The following is a 16708-nucleotide window of genomic DNA, read 5'->3' on the forward strand; positions in this document are numbered from 1 at the left end:
TTCTGACAGTGAGGAGTCCTTTTTATTTATTTATTTTTGACACTGTCTCACTCTGTTGCCCAGGCTGGAGTGCAGTGGTGCCATCTTGGCTCACTGCAACCTCTGCCCCCCGGGTTCAAGCGCTTCTCCCGCCTCAGCCTCCTGAGTAGCTGGGACTACAGGCGTGAGCCTCCACGCCCGGCTAATTTTTGTATTTTTAGTAGAGATGGGGTTTCTGCCACATTGGCCAGGCTGGTCTCAAACCCCTGACCTCAAATGATCTGCCCACATCAGCCTCCCAAAGTGCTGAGATGACAGGTGTGAGCCAACACACCTGGCCTGGTGAGGAGTCTTTCCTCACCCAGAACGTTTCTGTGGCCTGCTGGCAGCCAGTTGCGTTGGTGGCTGGCTCCAGGTCAGCAAGCGTGGTGGGGAGCCGGCCCTGCCCTTCGCTTGTGCTTGGCCCAGTCAGCAACTTTCTCCTCCATGGCTGTTTTCCTCCTTGGTTCCTCAGCTAGCGCCCTTCAGAAGACACCTGGCTCAGGGGCCCGTACCTCGCAGGTGCTTCCTTCCCCAGCCCTTCCTGGTTTCCAGCTAATTTTGGACAAGCTCTTTGGTTGTCTCTTAGCACCTCCTGTCTTCTAGGAAGGGGCAGAGAGCTGGATTTGAGGCCAGGCACTCTGGTTCCAGAGTCTGAGCTCTTTAGTTCTCAAATTATAATATTTTTACTATTACAAAAACAGTGTTTATGCACTGTAGAAAAAAAAATACAGATGAGCAAAAATCACATCAAAGTACTGTGTTTTTACCACACAGAGATTACCCCTATGAACAGCTGCCACCTTTCCCTGTGTGTGTATGTGTGTGTGTATACATGTGTACATGCTGTTCGATAAAGTGAGATCATCTTGTACATGCTATTTTGTTACCTACCTTTTTGGTTTCCAGTCACCTTTCTCTGTCAATATGTTTCATCTCTAATGCCCAGGCTATAGTCACATTTCCTCCAACTGGGCCAGGTGTCCGGCACCCTGTCTAATACCACACACCTGGCTGTTACAGCCCTGGCTTCTCTTTTAATCTAGCACAACAGCCGTGCGCGCGCGCACACACACACACACCTTTTTTTCTCCATGATATGACTTGCTCAAGAGACCCAGCCGGTCATCCTGCAGAACACCCTGTCTTCTACACTGGTCATTCAGAATCCAGCCCCTCCACATGGCTTTGGGAGGTCTTGAACCCTTTACTGAGCACCTACTATGTGCCCAGCATGGTGCTAAGTGCTTTGTGTGCTTTATCCCTGTGAATCATTTCAGCTCATTGAGCTAATTACCGTGCTTATCCCCATTCAGTTGGTGAGTAAACTGAGGCCAGAGTAGGGAAGTGATTTGCCCAGGGTCACGTGGCAGAGTGGGATTTGCATGTAGTTCTGTGTAACTTCCGGGCCCTGCTCTTAGCCAGTGTCTAGACTCTTTCCCCAGGGAGGTGACTGGTGACCTCTGAGCTCCCACTCCCCGCCTTGCCTAATTGACAAAATTGAGTTGTTACATCCACCCCAGCGGTGCTGGCCCAGCTCACCCCTCCCACCCCCTCAGCCCTGGCTGTGAACACCTCAGACCCCTCACCTACACAACAAAAGGCAAAGGGAGCAAACTGCCAAAGAACATGATGTGTGGTCTCGCAGCACTGTGCCCGGAGCCCCCACCTCCCCACATCCAAGGAAAACCTGGCACTGGGCCGAACCTCACACCTCATGTCCTCAGAACTGAAACAGACAAGGGCAATGGTCTGCCAATGGATGCTTCAGTTGTTTGTAATTAGAATCCAAAAGTGTCAGGGTCAGGAGGACCCTTGGAGATCACACAGTCCATCACCTCGTTTGCTGTGAATGGGGCGACCAAGACTCAGAGAGGGCAGGAGACCTGCCTCAGGTCACACAGCAAGCCGCCTCGTCCTCTTTCTTGCTGTTTGGTTTTCTCCATGCAGCAGGGTTGTCACAGGAAAAGCACCTGCAGTCCAGAGACCCGTCTTCAGGCTCAGCTTCTGCACTTGCTGGCTGTATGACTTCCAGCAGGGACTCCCCTGCACCCCCAGCTCTGGGCCTCAGTTTCCTCAAATGTAACATCCCAGGCAGGGTGCTAAACCCCTCAGGCTTCATTCCACTTCATTCCCACAGCAACCCTGCAGACCAGGTACAACAGAACCACAATTCCTTGTCCAAAATCGTGGGGCCAGATGTGACGTGGAATTGAGGATTTTGCAGGTTTTAGGGAGACCCCCCGGCCCATGTTTCATTCCACATGGCATCTGGGGCAGCACCACCCACCCGCGACTCTATATGAAAGGTATCAAGAGTCCCACTAAGTGGAGTGAAGGCCATAAATAATATGTGAGCCTGTGTGACACTGGCCTTTTTTTTTTTTTTTTTTTTTTTGAGACAGGGTCTTGCTCTATTGCCCAGGCTGTAGTGCAGTGGCAAGATCACGGCTCACTGCAACCCCGACCTCCCAAGCTCAAGCAATCCTCCCACCTCAGCCTCCTGAGTAGCTGAGACTATAAGTGTGCACCATAACGCCCTGCTACTTTTGCTACTTTTTGTTGAGATGGGATTTTGCTAGGTTGCCCAGGCTGGTTTCCAGTTCCTGGGCTCAATCGATCCTCCCGCCTCAGCCTCCCAAGGTGCTGGGATTACAGGCATGAGCCACCATCCCTAGCCTGCTGCATTTGCTGACAAATGAACTTTGATGCCAAGGTCCTGGGTTTCAGAGTGTCTTGGGTTGTGGGTCTGAATTACTTTCCCGTTTTGTAGAGAAGCAGACAACTGCTCTCAGACAGGCTCAGTGACTCACCCAAGGGAGTGTGCTCGGGTTTGAACCCTGTCCGTCTGGCTGGATGAGACCACCTGCACCACAGGGTCTGACCAGGGCCCATCTTTGTCACTGAGTGAGAGGGCTCTGTACTGGCCGGTGGGGGGTGAGACACCATCCTGCCTGGTACAGGGCGAGGGCCAGGGGCCCCGGGTCCCGGGTACACTGGCGCAAGCTATCAAGTCAAACCAGAGTCTTCTGTCTTATTTTTTTTCCGAAATAAACCTTGTAATGCGACAAACGAGGCTGCAGAAAAGTGGCCGAGTGACAGGCCCATGACTTCAGCTGCTGGACTCTCTTGGGGTTTCTGTTTCCTTCCAAAAACCAGGGCAGCAACTAGGGGGCCACAGCCCGAGGGAGAGGGAGGGGCTCCCTCTCCTCCCAGACCAGCCCCTGCCTCCCTCCAGACCTACGGAGGGCATAGGAGAGGCCTGAGCATGTCGATTCTCACCGCACTCAGGCTTACAGAGCAGGGAGCCACTTACTTGCACACAGGGGGTAAGAGACGGAATGCCAACTGGTCCTCTTTCACAGGCATCTGAGCCCAAACCTCCATGCTCCCTCACTCAGATTAACAGGGTCTGTTATATGTGGTGTTTGGTTTGTTTTTTAATCTCTCTGTCTCTCTTTTGGTTTTTTGGGGTTTTTTTGTTTGTTTTTAGAGAAAGGGTCTCCCTCTGTCACCCAGACTGGAGTGCAGCGGCGTGATCATAGCTCGCTGTAGCCTTGAACTCCTGGGCTCAAGCAATTCTCCCATCTCAGCCTCCTGAGTAGTTAGAACCACAGGCTCGTGCCACCATGCCTGGCTATTTGTTTTATTTTTTTGTAGAGACAGGGTCTCTATGTTGCCCAGGCTGGCACATTGTCCTGGCTCAAGTGATACTCCCACCTCAGCCTCCCACCTCACTCGCAATTCCTCCCTGGAATTACAGGCATGAGCCACTGCACCCAAGCTGTTACGCATATTTTAAATCTGATCAGGGAAATATCCATTTTGGGGCATTTTGGTAATGCGCTGGCTGAGGCCATGGCGGCCCCTGTGGATGCTCAGTGGGCACTGAGGCTGTCCTAGGCACCTGGGCGTCCTCCCTGCCCAGAGAAAGAAGTTGCCAGACTCCACAGCCGCCAAGGGCTGCAGGCAGGATCCAGCCCCTTCCTCATGAGCACTATTCATTCAACAAATGTTAAATGCACACCTTCTGTGTGCCAGGCACTGGGCCAGGCCCCAGGGAAGTGAGGTGACTGACCAGAGCGCTCCTGTCCCTCTTCGGCATGCTGGCCGTGGTTCTGGAGGCTTTCATGTCACTTCCTCCGCCCATACTCATGGCGAGCCCAGGAGGAAAGTGTGGTGAACCCCATTTTACATAGCAGGAAACTGAGACCCAGAGAGGAAGTCGCTACTCCAAGTCATGCAGTCATCAGGTGCAGAAGCTTGACCCTGAGACAGGTCTCTAGATTCAAGCACAGTGCTCTCCTTTATTACCCTTGCTGTCTTGGCCCCAGATGTGGAGGTAAGCATTTGTGGGATAAGGGAGGTGAGCAGGACGTGGAGAGGGGAAGGCAAGGAGAAAACCAAATGAAAGAGGACAAGGTGGCTTGCTGGGTGACTGTAGGCAGGTCTCTTGCCCTCTCTGGGCCTCAGTGTCCCCATCCATTGAAATAATGGTGTCTGTTTACTCTGCCAGAAGCACCCATGCTTTCATTTAATCCTCCTAGCAATCAGTATTTTGTGGACTCTGGACTCAGATCTGGCTTTGATCCGTGGCCTGACTACTTCCAGCTATGGGGCCTTAGGCAGGTCACATTATTTCTCTGAGCCTCAGGTGCCTCATCAGTAAAGTAGAAATACTAGGAAATAATGCACATCTAAAACGTAGCTCAGGCTGAGCGCTGTGGCTCATGCTGTAATCCCAGCACTTTGGGAGGTCAAGGCGTGCAGATCTCTTGAGCCCAGGAGTTGGAGACCAGCCTGGACAACATGGCAAAACCCATCTCTACCAAAAATACAAAAAAATTAGCTGGGCATGGTGGCACGTGCCTGTAATCCCAGCTACCTGGAAAGCTGAAGTGGGAGGATTGCTTGAGCCCAGAGATCAAGGCTGCAGTGAGCCGAGATCGTGCCACTGCATTCCAGCCTGGGCAAAAGAGCAAGACTCCGTCTCAGATAAATAAATAAATAAATAAAATGTAGCCTGGCACCTAGTACTTAGACCCAGCACCCAGGGGATAGGAACTATTGTTATTATCAGAGAGGGGGAAACTGAGGCTCAGAGAGGCGATGCGACAGCTCAGAGGTGACCAAGCCAGGATTTGAATCCACTGACTCCAAAGCCTGGGGCTTCCTTTCATCACTAGGCAAGGCTGGGTTTTGCTGACATGTCCTGTCCCCAGAGGGAGATTGGAGGGAAGAGCCACCCCTTTCAGTCCTGAGGGACTTAAGCAACTAGTTGGATCTGGCTGGGCTACCTGTGACCACAATGTCAGCCAGTAATGATCACAGGTCTGGAAATTGGAGGACACGACCTTGGAGGAAGAGACTCCCCTCAAACCGAGCACCTGCCTTCTATTGCTAAGACAGCCACATCTGCTCCATTCCCCCACTTGACTTCACTGGGCAGGGGATGTTTTGTGCACACGGCTGGCCTTGTCCTTGGTGGGCATCAGAGCGGCTCTCATTGACCGCACGTTACCATCTCCTACCATCTGCCTCAAAGAGGCACATCCACCACTTGATGCACATTGGTCCATCAAGATCATTCCCCAATAGAGCCACAAGGACCTACACTCTGCAGATGAGGAAACTGAGGCACAGAGATGGCTCACGCAGTATGGTTGTGGCAGAGGTGGGACTCCAACCCAGGCTCTGAATGGCTGAGGGTGCTGGGTCAAGGTGGGGCATCCCAAGGTCAGGAAAAAGAGCATGAGGGCTGCTAACGTGTCCTCGCCGGCCCTGGGAGACGCTAGTACCTCTGCTGACGCCAGTAGTGAGTTTTGAACAGAGTTGGCTCCAAGGAGGACTGAGGGCACGTAGATGCAAGAGTCACGGCTTTGATGAGGAGTGCAGTGAAGGTGTGTGGCAAGGCCAGGATTGGGACTCCCTACCTCCCCACCTGCCTCATGTGGGTGAGGAGAGCACTATGCTGTGCAGGGAGCCAGCGTTTGTAAATGCTGTGTGACTTAGGTGAGTGGCTTCCCCTCTCTGGCCCTCGGTCTCCTTCTCATACCTGAGATATTATTCCCAGTCCCATGAGAAGCACCGGGGGCTGTGGCCTGGTCTTATTCCCTGCCTGCATCTCAGCATCACTCTGATAACCTCTCCCTGCTCAGAGGTCTCAAACTCACATGCCTCCAGGGACCAGGCAGGCAGCCACCAAGCCAGGCTTGGGGAGGACACGGCAGGCCCCCGCCCCCAGCTCCAGCCAGCTGTTGCCCTGCACAGTGGTGGGCCCACCATCCAAACCTTTCTATTTAGTTTTTAAAGATAATTCAGAAATCTGGAATTGTGGATAAAATTTGATTTTTAAATACTGTTCAGTAATAAAACCAATATTTAAACAATAACAAATGATTATGTCAAGCCGGGTGCAAAATGGAAACTGCCCCAGGGTTGAGACCTTCAGAAGCCGTGGCTCCCCTGGCTCTGGGGAGTGAGCTGGGGTGTGGGGGTCACCCCCAGGGCCCCCTCCCCGGAATCTGATTACCCCTCAGTGCCCCATGAAGCGGCAGGCCGGCGGGTGGCGGGTGGCGGGGCAGCGGGGGCACCGGCGGCTGGGTTGCCAGCTCATCCCCGGGAGGCACAGATGGTATTTTTTTATCAGTGTCAGCACCGACTTCTTTCTGCTCTGATGACTAGATTCTAAAGAGGCAGTGACATTATTCGAGATAACAGAGGGAGCAGAAAAAGGGTCAGCAATGGAGAGAAAACAGCAGAGCCAGCAGATAAAGGGGAAGCCAGAGGGGGCGGAGCACCCTGGCTGGGGGTGCACCCCCCATTCTTGAGATTCCCGCTCCCTGAGCCTGGCTCCCTGTGGTGGGGGCTGGAATGCCGCCCGGCCCAGGGCAGCGGAGAGGCCCAGACAGCTGCGCCGAGCCGCCTGCTCTGCTCCCGGCAGCCCTCCTTGGCCGCCTGGCCGCCCATTCGGCCTTTTCAATTCGATTCAATTAGGTTGCCCCGCTCGGAAGCTTGTCTCCTCTGATATCCAGTTTAACTGACAGGGGATTAGTGCTGTTTGTATTACACACACACACTCTCTCCGGCTGCTAAACCGCCGGCAGGGCCCTGGGACCCAGGTTATTTATGGAGCTGGCTGGCCATACTGTCCCTCTGGGACCTGCTTCCTTTGGAAGCAGGGGCTGGGGGCCCTGCTCTGTGCTCCCCCTCCATCCCACTCCCACCACTTCCTGATCCAGGGGCCTGAGGGCCTGGGCAATGGAGCAGAAGAGCCCAGATAGAACTGGATTCAAATCTCAGCTCTGCCACTTGCTGGCTGTGTGGCCTTGGCTTAGCAACATTGCCGCTCAGCCTTGGTTTCTTTATCTGGAAAATGGAGATGAGGAACTGGCTCATCAGGTGGTTGTGGGGATAAAGCGAGGCGGCAGGTGCAGGGCATTGAACACAGGAACTGCATATTCACTGTGCATGTTCACTCAGTACATGGGACAGGGTGACGATTCTGCACCGGCTGCTGTGCTGAGTCACAGAGGAGGTCGTGGTGGGCCATGCTGATCCAGCCTGCCTCCCGGAAGCCCACACTCGGGTGCAGGAGAGAAAAATGAACATGGAGTCCTTTCCGGTGCTCACACAGGGAGCCCTGGCTAGATGGGAGCAATGATGACAGGGATGATGATGGAGATGGAAACAAGTGGCACGCCAGGCCCTTTGCCTCTGCTATTCCCTCTGCCTGGAACATCCCCGCCCCCCCAGCCCTGCCGCCACACACACACACACACCCCTCCCCACCATGCACACATGCCTCCCCTGTGCCCTCACACTTCACCTGGCTGGCACCTGGCCTCAGTTTACCACTCACCTCCTCCAAGAGCCTTCCCTGACCTACCCTCCTCCTACTGCAGTTCTCCCCTCTTGCCCTCCATCTCTCCCTTTGCTTTATTTCCTAATGTGCCATCTTCTGTTGACTTGTTGCATCGCCTGTCTCCTCAGGAAACTGCCACTTCCCGAGGGCACACACCGGAGCCCACTCACTGGTCCCCCGAGTCTAGCACAGTGCCTGGCTCATGCTAAGAACTTGAGTCTCTGGATGAATGGATGAGCAGAAAAGTAAACAGACAAAGGCCCCCTTGCCTGCAACGTGGCCGTCCTGCTCAGCTCAGGACATCTGGCCGCCCTGGGCCACCTGCCCAGCCCTCCAAAGAGGCTTGCTGGGTCTTGGAATGGGTGGGCATCAGGTGTTGGTCAGAAGCAGGTAGATGCTTCTCTTCTTCTCCTTGCTTTACTCAAAGGGAAGGAAGGGCCTTTATAGACCTTCCCTCTCAGCATCCAGGGGACTAGTGAGTCCTTTGAGGTGATGGGCTGGAAGGCCCCAGGCCTAGGAAATGTGCCTATTTGGGGGAGGGCCTCATGCTGCCAGCTCCTGTCTGCATCTTCTCCCTCACTCCGTTTCACAGGTCTTGGGCATGGGGGCACTGGCCCTGATGAATGCGGGTCTGAACGTTTCTACAATTCAAGGCAATGAAATAGTAGCCATTACTTACTGCACATACTGGTGCCAGGCTTAACACCCATGACCTCATTTCATTCTCACAAGAGCTCTCCATTCCCCAGAAGAGAAACCTGACAGAGTTGTGGTGGGGTCTGCCTGACATCACCCAGGCAGGAAGGGGTGAAGCTGGGATCAACCCCAGGACTCTGAGGTTCAATACCTGCTCATTCGTCTAACATCTGCTGTGTGCCAGACACTTTGGTGTACGCTGTCTCCCGATGTCCTGAGAAGTAGGTATTCTATGCCCCACTTTGCACAAGGGAAATTCGAGGCTCAGAAAGGTGAAGTGGCTGAACCTTAGTGTCGTAGCCTGCTAGGGGCAGAGCTGGCTGGAAACACGGGACTTCCTGACCTCTCATTCAGTTTGTAACCTCTACCCTGTGGTTTCTTCCTCAACTCAAGGCCCTGGCCCTGGGGTGTTTCAGATCGGTATAGGGCCTGGGTGGGCAGTGAGGGCACACATCTATCAAGCAGCAGTTGCTGAGTTTCTCAAAAGCCCCTGAAATATGACACAGTCCCTGCTGTTAAGGGCGATGTCATCCAGTTAGAGGAATATCAAATAAATATGTAAAGAGTTACAAGAATTCAATGACGTATAGGAACACTGAGTACTCTCCCAGGGTGCACGCATGACTCACGAGTCTGAGCATTTGGGCAGGGAAGGCAACCTTGAAAGATACATGGATTTGGAAACAGAAGCCCACAAAATAATCATTACAATTACAATGAACGGGTCATTATTATGATGATAATAATCAATAATGACTACAGTTCAGCCCCATATTTGTAGGTCTTGCTGTTCCCATTTCACAGACAAAGATAATGAGGCTCAGAAATAGGAAGTAGCGTGCCTAAGGCCAGCCAGCAGGTGGATGGGGCTCAAACCCAGAGCCTTTGATCCCAAAGTCAGTTCCGCTTCTCCAGCCCTGGACTTGCAGAGTGTCACACTCACAGAGTGTCACAAGCAGCAGGTGATCTGGCCTGGGTCTTGATGGTTGAGCCAGCATTTGTTCCAAGGGCCAGCTCCTTGGCCAAGAGCCAAGTGTGGCTGGGGTGGAGGTAGCCAGTGGATGTACTGCCTGGGCTCAGACGAACCCTTCCCTGCCCTCCAGGGCTTACAGGGCAGAGCAAGCTAAGCAAACTGATGATGACAGTGAAGAGCAGTGGATTCCAAGTTACCATGGGAGCCAGGGAAGAAGACGGGTGCATATCCCAGCCTTGTGTGGGATCAAGGAAGGCTTCCTGGAGGAGGAGGTACCTTGGTGAAATTTTGACTGGGCTAGAAGGTGAGAAAGGGCATTTGAGGCACTGAAGTGAGCAACACTGTGGCGTGCACAGAGAATCCAAACGCGATTCTGTGTTCAGTTGGAACCTATAGTAAGTATGAAGCAAACATAAAGCAAGTTTTATCCTGAGGGCCCTGGGGAGCCAGGCTGGGTGTTAGGCAGGGATAGTGGGGTCATAATGATGCTTTAGAAAATTCTCTGACTGTGGCATGATAAATGGAGGGGGCGGGGGAAAGGAGTCAGGTGAGAGGTACAATGGCTGGAGAGGGGCAGTGGCATTAGGGACAGATGGAGAGGAGGTGACAGGAAGATTTCGTAGGTTCCTGGAGCGGCCTTTCAGTTTTGGAGTCCACCTTGTCACCCTGTTCAAGGAGTGGGTATACCCCACTTCCTTTGTTTGAGACTTGTTCTCACTCTGTCACCCAGGCTGCTGTGTGGTGGCATAATCACAGCTTACTGCAGCCTTGAACTCATGGGCCCAAGTGATCCTCCCATCTCAGCCTCTCAAGTAGCTGGAACTACAGGCATGCAGTAGCATGCCTGGCTAATTTTTTACTTTTTTTTTTTTTTTTTTTTGTAGAGATGGGGTTCTTGCTATGTTGCCCAGGGTGGTCTTGAACTCCTGGGCTCAAACAATCCCCCACACCTCGGCCTCCCAAAGTGCTGGGATAACAGGTGTGAGCCACTGTGCTTGGCCATATACCCCTCTTTTGATAGTCTCCGGCTGGAGGTGGGTTTTCCCTGCTGATGCCCTAGTTGGCATGGAAGCCCTTTATATCAGTGTTCTAACTAGGGCTCCTATAACAAAGTACCGCAAATGTGGTGGCTTAAAACAACAGAGATTTACTCTCTCATGGTTCAGGAAGCCAGAAGTCTAGAATCAAGGTGTCGGCAGGACCAGGGTCCCTCTGAGACACTGGGTGAAACCTTCCCTTGCCTCTTCCTAGCTTCTGGTGTTGGCTGGCAGTCCTGGGCTTGTGGCTGCATCACTCTAGCCTTGGCCTATTGCTGACACATGGCCTTTTTGCTGTGTGCCTGGCTTCACATGGCATTCTCTCTTATAAGGACACCAGCTCGCCCTCATGACCTCATCTTAACTTGATTCCATCTACAAAGACCTCATTTTCTTTTTCTTTTTTTTTTTTTTTTTTTTTTTTGAGACGGAGTCTTGCTCTGTCGCCCAGGCTGGAGTGCAGTGGCTGGATCTCAGCTCACTGCAAGCTCCGCCTCCCGGGTTCATGCCATTCTCCTGCCTCAGCCTCCCGAGTAGCTGGGACTATAGGCGCCCGCCACCTCACCTGGCTAGTTTTTTGTATTTTTTTTTTTTTTAGTAGAGACGGGGTTTCACCGTGTTAGCCAGGATGGTCTCGATCTCCTGACCTTGTGATCCGCCCGTCTCGGCCTCCCAAAGTGCTGGGATTACAGGCTTGAGCCACCGCGCCCGGCCAAAAGACCTCATTTTCAAATAACATCACACTCATGGGAATCCGGGGTTAGGACTTCAAAATCTCTTTGTAGGGGACATGATTCCACTCTCAATAACCCCTAAGGGGCTGGGCATGGTGGCTTTTGTGGATAATCCCAGCACTTTGGGAGGCTGAGGTGGGAGGATTGCTTGAGCTCATGAGTTTGAGATCAGCCTAGACAACAAGGTGAAACCCCATCTATACAAAAAATACAAAATTAGCCGGGCATTGTGGTAAGCGCTCATAGTCCCAGCTACTCGGGAGACTGAGGTGGGAGGATGGCAGGATGGCTGGAGCTCAGGAGTTTGAGACCAGCCTGGGCAACATGTTGAAACCTCCTCTCTACAATAAAATACAAAAATTAGCTGGGTGTCATGGTGAGTGCTTGTAGTCCCAGCTATTCAGGAGGTTGAGGTGGGAGGATGGCTTGAACCCAGGAGGTAGAGGTTACAGTGAGCTGTGATTGCACCACTGCACTCCAGCCTGAGTGATAGAGCCAGACCTTGTCTCAAACAAAACAAAACAAAACAAAACAAACCCTAAGGACAGGGGGTTTGCTGGTTGTTTCTGCCTCTGTGGTCTCCAGCCAGAGCCTGGCATATGTCTGTGCTCAGAGGGGAGTTGTGGATAGAATCAGGGTGTCCAGTCTCTCCTCCGTGGGTGACCACAGCCCCTGCTGCCAACAGCAGCAGCCACAGCCCGCTTGGCATCTGGGCAAGGCAGGTCTCCCGGGAAGCCCCCTCCCACGGGCTGTTCTCCAAAAGAAGTGGTGTTGATGTCGGCAGGTGCCTGTCACTTCCCTTCCCCAGCAAAGTCTCAAACTGTCAGAATAAGTGAAATAGTCATTGCCTATCTCTGCGTTTGAGATTTTATTGGCAGTTTCATTGTCACCCAAAACAACCTCCTTTTCTCCGTTGGCGTTTTCCTCAGGCGGGTCTGTGGGCAGGAGGAGGAGGCGGGGCTGGCTCCTAAAAACAGGCCTGGGCAGGTCATGGTGCTGGCTCCACTGGGGTGGGGTCAGCAGGGGCAGAAGACCCCCGTGGTGAGCTCTGCCGTGACTTGGCTCCTGCGGAGCGCTGCTGGGCACTCTCTCCGGGGAGCCAAAAGGAAATGAGAGACGGAAGACAAAAACACCCGGAGGGCCCCTGGAGATGGTCACAATGGCCAGATGGGGCAGCCCAGACCGAACAGTGGGTCCTCAGCCCTTTCCCAGCCCTCCCCCGTGGGAATTAGGGAGGCATTATGGTGGTGGGGTAGGAGCATGGGCTGTGGCATCAGACCCACCTGGCGGCAGGCACCTTAGAGCAAGCACTTCCCCCTGCAGAGCCTCAATGTGCCTGTCTGTCAAATGGGGTCGTAACAGGTACCTGCCATCAGCTGAGGGCTTGATCTGGGCTGCACACCCAGTTATCCTGTTCAGCCCTCCCCAGAACCCAGATAGGTGGGTGTGCTCAAACTCCTCATTTTCTTTATGTGGAAACTGAGGCAGCCCAGCCAAGGTTACCACAGCAGCCAAGTTGCAGGAGTTGGGTTTGAATCCAGGCTGTGAGACTCCAAGCCTGGCTGTGAATCCACTTTGGAGGGTTAGTGGAAGGAGTGTAGGTGATATTAATTTTTTTTTTTTTTGAGACAGGGTCTCATTCTGTTGCCCAGGCTGGAGTTAAGTGGTGCAATCACGGCTCACTGCAGCCTCAACCTCCCAGGCTCAAATGATTCTCCTACCTCAGCATTCCAAACAGCTGGGACTGCAGGTCACGCCCAGCTAATTTTTAATTTTTCATAGAGGCAGGATCTCTCTATATTGCCCAGGCTGGCCTCGGACTCCTGGGCTCAAGCGGTCCTCCTACTTTGGCCTCCTGAAGTGCCAGGATTACAGATGTGAGCCACTGCACCCGCTGGTAATAAAGTGTCAACACAGTACTAGGCACATGGGACAAAAAGCCATCTGTTATTATTGTTGTTTGGGCACAGGGTAGAATCTGGGTCCCTTGGCAGTCACTCTCTGTCCTGGGACTTTCTGGACATCACTGGGTAGTTTTACCCACAGGGTGGCCTAAGGAGCCTCCAAAGGTATGGGGTGAGCTTAGGAGTTCCACTGAGCCTGGGGGTCCCTGTGTGGGGCTCCATTCTGCTTTATGCTGTGATCCTGCCGGCACACACCGTCCCTGGCCCCCAGCAGGGCTGGGTGCCACTCTACCACATCCAAGCATCACAGAAGGGAATCTGAGGCCCAGAGAGCTGTCCCTTGCTCAGGGCTCCTGAGCCAGGGAGGCAGATCCAGTGGTTAGAACCACAGATTCTGGAGTCAGTGAGCTGCATGTTTGAGTTCTGGTGTGGTCACCTGCTGGTTGGTTAACAAGTCGCTGAGTCTCATTGAGTCTCAATTGCATCCTCTGTACATTGGGATAATAAAAGATTCCCCTGGAAACTGGGTACTGTGGCTCTCACCTATAACTCAGCTACTCAGCAGGGAGGCTCACTTCGGTGGGGGAGTTCGAACCTGTAACCCCGGTGCTACTCAACAGGGAGGCTCACTTGAGTGGGGGAGTTCGAACCTGTAAACCCGGTACTACCCAGCAGAGAGGCTTGCTTGAGCCTGGGAGTTTGAGGCTGCAATGACCTATGATTGCACCACTGCACTCCAGCCTGGGTTACAGAGTGAGACAGTCTCTAAAAAAAAGCAGATCCTCTGGTTAGGTCAAGGGGCCAAATGATGCTACACAGAAGACATTAGCACACAGAGAAAAGAAGAGTTTTGGCATCTGCAGGCTCCTTGAAGAGCTGAGACTCCAGCCTGTCTTGGTGCAGAGGGGGAAACTGAGGCCCAGAGATTAGGAAGGGTTTCCACTTAGCCACCAAGGGGCTCGTTCCTTGGCCCTGTAACTCCCGATTCAGAACGTCAGCCACCTCCCCAGCTGGCGTTGTCCCAGGAGTCCCCTCTGCCCCTCACCTGCCCTTCTCCCCACGTCTCTGGCTTCGAGAGCCCAAGCCGCGGGCCCGCAGTGAGGAATGCCATTCTCCCTCTCCCCGGCACACTGAAGGTTTTGAAAGTTAAAGTATTACCGTCGGCTTTGTTGTTGCCTAACTACGACAGACAAATTGAGAACCAGTTGTCAAAATGTCAGTGCACAACAAATCAACATGCAGAACGAGTCTCAGCGCTCTGCGGTGTATAATTAAACAAAAAATCCCTTTTAGAAATTTCAGCGAGCGTTGGTTCCACTTTATATTTGTCTGTGTGATTAATAAAGGCAGCTAATTTTCAGACTTTAAAAACAGCTAGAAAATAGCTCCTAATTACATATTAGGTTCCTCGAGGCCCCCGCTGCGCTCCGCCGGCATTGGTGGGCCCAAGAATTTGGCAGAGTCTTAATTGCATTCTGAGCATCATCTAATTTTAGTTAAATGTAATGTAATCAGCAGCAGATGTCTGAAATAAAATATGAATTATGAATATGATGAAATTTCATTCTTGAATAAAAAAGTAATTTGCTATTTAGTTCATTAAAGTCATAGAGGTTTATTAGGAGCAGGTATATGTGGCCAGATGAGGTTATATATTAAGTGATATCTGGGAGACAGAAACCCCAAAGGGATGGGAAACTTCATCCAGGAGTGTTCAGTTATGATTAATGATTGTAGGGGCTGGAGAGGCTCCTGGGGATCTTAAGTTTACCCACCTGGAGAATTCCCTCGGGCTCTTTGAGGCAGGTCCTGAGTTTTGGGACAAGGGGACTTAGAGAGGGAAGCCCTGGGTGCTGCCTCTGAGCCCTCTCCCACCCCTGGCACCCACCCCCACCTCCTTCCCGCTTCCAAGATGGGCACAGTGGAGGGCTGGCTCCTTGGACACCACTCTGTGTGGGACACTCACCTGGGCCTGGTGACACAGCATGAGGTGGTGATCAGCTTCCTAAGCACTGAGCAGAGATTGGGGCTTTGCCTCTCACTGTGTGACCTCAGACCAGAACCTCGGTTTCCCTTTCTATACAAAGGGGCTAATCATAGTACTTATCAGACACTCTGAACAATACCTGGAATGTGACAAAGCCCCCATTTAGTGTTAGCTGCTGGAGTTGCTGTTATTAACTATAGAGATCATATTTTAAATTTGTATTAAAATGCCTTTTTTTTTTTTTTTTTTTGAGGTGGAGTCTCGCTCTGTTGCCCAGGCTAGAGTGCCGTGGCCAGATCTCAGCTCACTGCAAGCTCCGCCTCCCGGATTTATGCCATTCTCCTGCCTCAGCCTCCCGAGTAGCTGGGACTACAGGCGCCCGCCACCTCACCCGGCTAGTTTTTTGTATTTTTTAGTAGAGATGGGGTTTCACTGGGTTAGCTAGGATGGTCTCGATCTCCTGACCTCGTGATCCGTCCGTCTCGGCCTCCCAAAGTGCTGGGATTACAGGCTTGAGCCACCATGCCCGGCCTTAAAATGCGCTATTTTGTTTTCATCGTGTGTGTGTGTGTGTGTGTGTGTGTGAGTGACACGGAGTCACACTCTGTTGCCCAGGCTGGAGTGCAGTGGTGTGATCTCAACTCACTGCAACCTCTGCCTCCCGAGTTCCAATTATTCTCCTGCCTCAGCCTCCTGAGTAGCTGGGATTACAGGTGTGTGCCACCACACCTGGCTAATTTTTGTATTTTTAGTAGAAAAGGTTTCACCATGTTGGCCAGGCTGGTCTCGAACTCCTGACCTCAGGTGGTCCACCCATCTCAGCCTCCCAAAGTGCTGAGATTACAGGCACGCGCCACCGCACCCAGCATGTTTTCATCTTTTTTGTTTGCTGTTTAGAGCTAGGGTCTCACTCTGTAACCCAAGATAGAGTGCAGTGGCACCATCATAGCTCACTGCAGCCTCCCAACTCTTGGGCTCAAGCAATCCTCCTGCCTCAGCCTCCCAAGTAATTGGAACTACAGGGCACACACTACCACACCTGGCTAATTTTTTATTTTTTATTGTTTTGTAGAGATAGGGTCTCACTATGTTGCCCAGGCTGGTCTTGAACTCCTGGCTTCAAGTGATCCTCCTGACTTGGCCTCCCAAAGTGCTGGGATTATAGGAGTAAGCCACAGCACCTGGTCTGTTTTTTCTTTGTAAACAGCCTGTGATGCAGATAATAAGTTCTAGTCTGTTTTTTAAGCTGAGACTGAGGGAAGTTAAATGATGTGTCTGCAGTTGCACGGATAACAATTGCCGAAGTTAAGATTTGACCCAGAACCGTCGTGCTGCCGGTGTTCCCTGCTACATCCAGAGCAGTGTCAGGACAGCTGGTGGGAGTCCTGGCCGAGGATTCTGGAGGAGGTGGCTCATCTGCCCCAGATGGAGGCAGAGAGAGGAGAGTGAGGGACAGATGGGTAGGCTCTGCCAGAAGATGCTCTGGGCAGGTTGG

The sequence above is a fragment of the Chlorocebus sabaeus genome, chromosome 11 (assembly GCF_047675955.1).
Source record: "Chlorocebus sabaeus isolate Y175 chromosome 11, mChlSab1.0.hap1, whole genome shotgun sequence".
Taxonomy (NCBI): Eukaryota; Metazoa; Chordata; class Mammalia; order Primates; family Cercopithecidae; genus Chlorocebus; species Chlorocebus sabaeus.